Genomic DNA, 7,918 nt, shown 5'->3' with positions numbered 1-7,918 from the left:
CTCAAAGTAATTAGTTAGTAGGACTGATTTTGGAACTCGAGTTTGCTAAACTCGAGTTCCACCTCAAAATCAATTTTGCTATACTCGAGGTCTAACCAATAGCAATCTGATGTGGAATTAAATTTTTTTTTTAAAAATGACGTGGAACCCGAGTTTAGCAAACTCGAGTTCCAAAATCAGTCCAACTCCAGTCACCCAAAATTTTCCAGAAATTGTACTGTTTACAAAATTTTTCCCTTCTCCTTGCTATACAAGAGGATCTGCCATCAAAGTCATAAACTGTTGTTCTAACTTATTTTGTCATATTGTCTTGGTTGAAGTGTTCTTTTAAGTTAAAAATAATAGTCATACCCAAGCATCTCATTAGGCTTTGCACAATTCATAAATACAATGGTTCCGTTTTGAGTAAAACACCCTGAAATCCAAATCAAATTCCAGTATTATGCATTTAGCGTTCCTCTATTAAATCTTCATGGTTAAACTTAGTAAATTTCACATCAAAAGAAAAGATCTTTGCAAATTTGGACATCTTGTTCTGAAAACCAATGAAGTTATCTCCACAGAACATATATACGCAGTTAACTTTTTGTATATTGATTTCAGAAACCACTTGAAAGAAAAAGCTAAAGGAGATGGTAGTGCTTACATCACAAGTTCTGGACAATAACAGTTAGTGTAATATTACATATTATCTTCTTTTTTGTAATAATTTTACAGTGCATACATTATGTTCAATTATTCATACAATAAAAATTGTAACGTAGAGTAGACTTAGACTAACTCAATCATATCTTGTAATGGAATATTAGTACACTTGCTACAAATAGTTTGGGGTTTTAACGACCGTCAATTGTAGAAAGTGTTATTTCATTTACTGAATTAGATGCTGAACTAGTTGATCTATTTGTAATAGTGTAAGTACCCTTCAAAATAAATGCAGGTTGTTTTGGAGAAGGAATATGTGTGTCATTACCCAACATGAAAACAACAGTTGACATGGTTGGCCGGTCTATTGCATGTTCTTGCACACACAAAAGCCCAATTTGAATACATCTTGAAACTTCATTAGCAGGATATGCCTCATCTAGTAATGGGTCAACCATTTTCAGGGAATTGTCTTCTCTCCATAGGTCCCAAACCTGAGACAAGATATTAATCATATTAGGCTCAACAATATAGGCTTAATTTTGTAGTCACTGTTTGCACATGTACTCACATGTCCAATCAAATTTGAAGAAGGGCCATCATGATGGTAAGTACTGTTCTTTTTACCGGTAACAATCTCTAGTAGTAATACCCCAAAGCTATATATATCAGACTTTATGGAAAATAGTCCTTGCATTGCATACTCAGGTGACATATAACCACTGTCATAACATAATGAAAATGAAGATATTGAGCCCCAACATAAAATGATAAAAAAAAATAGGCATTTGGGCACTAACATACATGTAAAATTTGAAGTAACACAATATGAAAACAAATTGCAAAGATATCCTTAATATTTTTTTTCTTACAAAGGCATGTAGTTTGTACTCTCCTTAGATGTAAAAAAGATAGTCAAGTAATCAGTTAAAAAAGTATATCCTTGTTTTCTACCATACTTACTATGTTCCAACAACGCAATTTGTATTAGCTTCAATTTGGTCCCCTCCAACAATTCTAGCCATACCAAAATCCGCAATTTTTGGATTCAATGCATTGTCAAGTAGAACATTGCTGGCCTTTAAATCTCTATGAATAATTCTTAACCTTGAATCTTGATGAAGATATAAGATCCCTCGAGCAATTCCGCAAATAATCTCAAATCGCATTCCCCAATCTAAACATGATCTTTTTATTTCATCTAAATGAAGAAATGAGAACTTAGATTAGATTGCATTGCATTCTTGCTTTTTTACTTAGGTATAAAATCTTGCTACTTGTAACTAATATGTTTGTAATGGTAAGATCATTTTCTAGTGATAATGAGTGAGGTTAATGTGAAAAAGAAGACATACCAAAAATGAAAGTGTCCAAGCTTTTATTTGGCAAGTACTCATAAATCAACATCTTCTCTTCTTTGTAAATGCAACAACCTAAAATTCTCACAAGATTTCTATGTTGGAGTTTAGCAATTAGTGCAACTTCTGTTTTGAATTGTTCTATTCCTTGTCCAGAACATTTTGATAGTCTTTTTACTGCTATTTCCATTCCATTTTGTAGCAAACCCTGCAATTAAAGTCCAAATATCATTTTGTCATAGTGCACAATTATTAAAAGAAACTCAACTAGGTGAATTATTTGGGGAAGCCCAATTGCACACCACAAATTCATACTCAACGAGTACTCGTAAACATTCATGATGGAATTTCTGATGCATAAACACATTTGAAATGAGATTATGCAAATTATGGGACTTGTTCAATGAGACTACCTTATAAACTGGGCCAAAACCACCTTGGCCAAGCTTGTTAGCAATAGAGAAGTTATCTGTAGCGGCAATAATGGTTCTTAGATCAAACAATGGCAAATTTAAATTTCTTCTAGTTCCGTCGAGGTCCCTTCTACTTGGAGAGTCTTCGAAGTATGGTAAAGTAGAGTCAGCACTATATGAATATGTGTTATGCCTATTCTCTGTCATAAAAAAGTAATTAATAATGCTAGTAACCATATTTGTCCAATTAGGAATTCTCACACAAAAGCCTAGTTTAATAAAACTGAGAAACACACTAAAATAAAAGAATGAAATAGTGGAAAATAAGAGGAAAAATTGAAGTTTACATTTTCTATTTATCATTGACAAGAAATTCCTTTGGAAAATGCACTTTTCTTAGAGGTAAGTACTTATGGGAAATGAAAGTTCCTTACGCCTGCTGATGGGGCTGGAGAAAATCTTAAAATGTCAGGGAATTGGTTGGGCTATTCATCAAGCTTTTAGTTGAAAGGGTGAAAAAATTATCCATGTGGCATGATAATTGACACCCTGAAGGTGTTTTTTTCCCCCCACTTTGTCCACAAGGTGGTGTATGATACTGCAATTTCTGAGTTTGCATAAGTATCCAGTTTTTTGAAAGAAACGCAGTAGCCTTGGAAACCTATTAGATCAAAAGATACTACCCTACAAGCTTTTTTTTATTAATTAAAGTTAGCTAAGTGTCCATTTGGCAAAGATTATTTTTGCCAACTTATTTTACTATTCAGGTTATTTTTGCTATTATTCATGGGTCTCACTGTACTTTTTGATACTATTTATGAGTCTCACTGTATTATTCCAGCTAATTTTTACCTTTATCTACAATACTTTCAGCAAAAAGTTTTCAATTTCAGTAAAATAAACAGATCCCAAACAGACTTTAAGACGACTCAATGTATTGGATTTCATCTAAATATGGAAAAGTCACATGGATTTCAACCTGAAGTGAAAGAAGAAACAAGATGGATACAGCTGAACAGTGGAAAGTGGTATGGTCTAAAGCAGTTGCTTCTAAGCATTCCTTAATTCTCTGTCTTTAATAGGCAGTAGAGGACAAATTGCAATTCAGAGTATTATGAAATAAGAAACATGTATGTCTCAATGAATGGTAGAAACTGGTATAGTCTAAAACAGCTTTTCCCAACAAGTCCTTCATATTTTAGCTGGTAGTGAAGGACAGGTTGCCTTCCCAACAAAGGCTTGTAAAATGGGGTACAATGGTGCTCATGTATGTTTTTTGTAGAAGTCAAATGGAATTTGTGATCATGTTGTTTTCGAGTGTTCTTTCTTATGAATTTGACATTTGTGTAAGAAGCATTTGAAAATTTTCCTTGGTTGCTTCAATATACCATCTTTGAATCCAAAGAAATGATTATGAGTATAATAACAAAATATATCAAGTTCTTTTTCATTTTTCTTTTATCAAATTCTACGCTTGAAAAATAAATCAAGTTCCATCCCATTTTATTCAATTTTTTCTTGATCTATGAATTCTACCTGTTCTTTTATAAATCCTGAAACATAGTGTAAGAGTAATCTTGGGAGCATTTTTTTCACTGGCCTTAGAAATATAGAAAATTAGAAATAGATTTTTAAAAAAATTGCTCTAAACTTCCTTACCTTTCTTCTTCTTCATTACAAAACAATACACAACTGGGACTACAAGAAGAAACATTACAGCAATAGAAACTCCCAGAATTGCCAGCATCCTCTTTTTCTGAGTAAGACCATTTTTCTTAGCATATTGAGCTGAGGTTAAAAAAAAAAAAAAAAAAAAATTATTCAAATGATATCATAAATTTGAGAAGTTGATTGAACATAAATAGTTATTATTGATGCAATTTTTCAAGAAAATGAGAGTAGGGATGAAACAATGGGCTTAAGGAGGACATGTGATTTTATTTTATTTTTTTTAAAAGGAGAAAATGTGATTCTCTTTTTGAGGTCCAACGTATCAAAAAAAAAAAAAAAAAAAAAAAAAAAGCAAACATGTTCTCACAACAATGTCAAGTGCCATATGTAATTCTCTTTTTTTGTGGCTGAAAATATGTTAAAAGAAGAAACATAAAACAAAAAACAAAAATTGAAAACCTAACAACAATGTCAAACAACAAGAGTGTTTTCTTTTAATATAAGTAGAATCATAATTCAAATCTTCCCTCCCCCATTATTGTAACAATAAAAAAAAAAAGTCAAATAAAACAAGTATTACATAGTAGAAGGACCAACTACGAGTGATGAATATAATTGTAGAAATCTTGTGTTATTAGGTGCACACAACTCTTAAATAATTTTTACTTCTCCACACATTGTATGAGTTTTGAACTATTATGAAATAGATAAGGTATACATTGTGAAAATTTGATATTTTTAGATAATTTAACAAAACCATATATAAATTCTTTCCCATATGGAACGTAATACTCGTTTAGATTTGTACTATATAATTTGAAATGGATCTATTTTAAATGGAGAAAACCATTTTTCAATATTTTGACCTAAACCAACTTTAAAGTAAATACCATAGGGAAAATTATATGTTGGATTAGTATTCTGTATAAACCTCTGACTAAAATAATACAATAAACATGAATCTTCACTAATGCTCTATTTGTTTTGAAGTAAAACAAATATGATTTTTAGGTGTTTAGTATGGCAAATAATTTTTTTTCAAGCAAACAACCAAGATTAGGCAACTACCACTAGAGCAATGTCTTTGGTCACTGGAATGGTGGCTTTAGTTATCGAACCTCTGACATGCTGCTTCAGTGACCAAACTGCTAGCATTTGCTGCCGGAGTGATGGCTTCGGCCACCAAAATGTTGGCACCGGTTGTCGGAGTGGTGGCTCCAACCACCGAAGTACCAACATCGTTTGCCTAGCTCACCGGATTGGTGACCTAGCTACCAAATGGGATGAGAGAAATCACTATGTATTTTCATAAAATGTTTTTCCAAAATTTTAAAAGTAAAAGATGAAGAGTACCTAATACAACTGCATCCACACGTATATATAAATCTTGTCCTAGATCAGGATATGTTCTTGCGTCCACCAAGTCCCCTTGCCATGTCAAGCAACCAATCCCTCCCTCACTCTCATTTGCACTTGCGTAAGCCATACAAGAACAATTCCTCAAACACTTTTGCTCACACTCTTTCATACTCAAACTCATGTCCGCATGTGCTATTGAAGTATCCGGTACCTTCATGTGTGCCAACTTCACGAACCCTTCTCCGTTGTTGCACATGGACACTCCTTGCTTTTCCCTTATGCAATCACGAGATGAGTTGGGTTCAAATCCAGGAAAGCACTTGCACTCAGAAATGACCTCATTGTGTGGGTCACAATAACTATTTGGACCACAAGTCAAATACTTATCGCATACCGCTTGTGGGGCGGACCAATATTCGATCCATCTAGTATCCTGCCATAAGGACCGTTGCACAACTCCTGATTCATCGACAATCGTTTTAGGAAAAACTTTGGGGTCAGCTGAATTTGAAAATATACTGTACATAATGGTCGTTTCATCTTGATTATTCACAAAGCTAACATTGAATAATTCTGATGTCACTTCAGGTACACCGATCGATCTTGGGCCAATCCAAGATCCAACACGATATAATATAGTCTGACCCATGTATAAGTATGCTTGAGGGTACCCAGTTGTAACTATTTTATATGAGTAGTTGCCAATTCCCGGGTCATCTTTGGACTTCCAAGATGTTAGGAACCGGTTCAACCCAGTCCGTCGGTCCAGCCCAAGTTTCATAAACGGAAGCATAGTATTGGTGGGATAATCAAAACTTTGCCATGTAACACGTTGGTTGTCTTGTTGAGCCAAAACAAGATTTCCCATATCCGAGAGCTTAGCCATAGAATTATTTGTGGATGAGACAGAAAAAGAAACATTGGCGGACCAAATAGGAGTAGTTTGGTTTTGGGTGTGGAGTACAAGGTTTCCCTTACCGTTGATGGAGAGGACTCCGGAGGTATCATTGAGAGGAGCGTCTCTATTTGCAACCCACACAACGGTTTGTTCAGTGATTTGGTTATACCAAATTCCAACGTAGCGGTGACTAGAATTGCCGGGTCTGAAAAACCCAAGTGCAAAGGTTTTCTGGTTTGAGAGTAAAAGTTGACCATCCTTAAGGGGTTGGTTTGGTGTTATGGTGTCAAGGGAAGTGGAAATTGGGCAAAGAAGAAGAAGGGAGAGAAGAAGCAATGATGTATTCCCTTTAGCAGGATTCATCATTTTTTCTAATGAAGAGTACAGTAATAAGACTTGTGGCTGATTGGCTAGTATAGACTATAGAGAGCTTGAGAGCCATATAAAAAAAATCAGTTCTTCTTCTTTTGTAAATGAAGTTAAATGATTTATTCAATGTATGCAAGCTGACGTCCACTTGTCAAGGACCCACACACTCAAATAACGTTTACCTTCAAACCCATTCACATTAGTGAAAGATGAGTAATGCTATGGTGATATAAAAAAATGCACAATTTTGTATTATAACTCGCTACGTGGCGAGTTGTGAGCAACGGAAGTGTATCCTCACATGACCCATAATTATTATGCATTTTTATGTGTTAATAGTATTACTCAGCGAAAGATGCTTGACAAAATTTTTGGTCTTCTTTGGCAACTTAAATTTAAGTCTACTTGACAAAATCTTTGGTCTTCTTTGGCAACTTAAATTTAAGTCTACTTGACAAAAATCTTTGGTCTTCTTTGGCAACTTAAATTTAAGGATAGGTAAACAATTTTTGGCCCAAGAACTCAGATGTACATTGACTAATGAAGAAAAATTATTGGGTTTATTTATTTATGGCGAAAATCATATTTTCGTTCTTATATTTTCACCCGATTTCCACTTTGATTCCTAACTTTTATTTTCATCTCTTTTGGCCCCTATCCTAGAAAACGCGTCTCGTTTTTGTCTTTACCGTTACATCAAAGACGAAAAATACATACGTAGCAAATGAAATGCACTATTAGCACACTAAAAACTGACGTGACTATTAAAATAATAATAAAAAATGTTATTTGGCATTAAAAAATGCCAAATAGCATCTAAAATTTAAAAAAAAAAAAAATTTATTAGTTTTAACTAAATTAAAAACCAAAAATCATATAAATTGAAATCTAAACATTCTTGAACAAGAACACAAACCTAGGTACAAGATCAGAAATTTATTAAAAAGAAAAAAAGAAAAAAAAGAAAAAGTAAATCAAAACCCAGCTCCACACAAAATAGACCTTACAGGAGAGTATGTTGGCGAGGTAACCCATTGCTTCGAGAATGTCTTCACCGCCGCCTTCTGTGACGGTACGCTCCGGTACAGCTCCGAGGAAACCCGGCGGGTATTGCAGTGAATCGGGCGAGACTTTCATTCGAAGCGGCGGCGGCGGAGGAGGAGCTGACGTGGTCGCCTGTAACGGATTTTCTCGGGAAGTTACGG

At 34.3% G+C, this 7,918-nt stretch overlaps 1 pseudogene; it reads right to left on the bottom strand.

Annotated features, from left to right (window-relative positions):
- Positions 1-670: 670 nt before the first annotated feature.
- On the bottom strand, positions 671-6,801 carry LOC142619349 (G-type lectin S-receptor-like serine/threonine-protein kinase RKS1; annotated as a pseudogene).
- Between the last annotated feature and the right edge of the window lie 1,117 nt (positions 6,802-7,918).

This window comes from Castanea sativa, chromosome 12 (genome assembly GCF_040712315.1).
Source record: "Castanea sativa cultivar Marrone di Chiusa Pesio chromosome 12, ASM4071231v1".
Classification (NCBI taxonomy): domain Eukaryota; kingdom Viridiplantae; phylum Streptophyta; class Magnoliopsida; order Fagales; family Fagaceae; genus Castanea; species Castanea sativa.
This window is presented reverse-complemented; position numbering and strand designations above follow the sequence as displayed.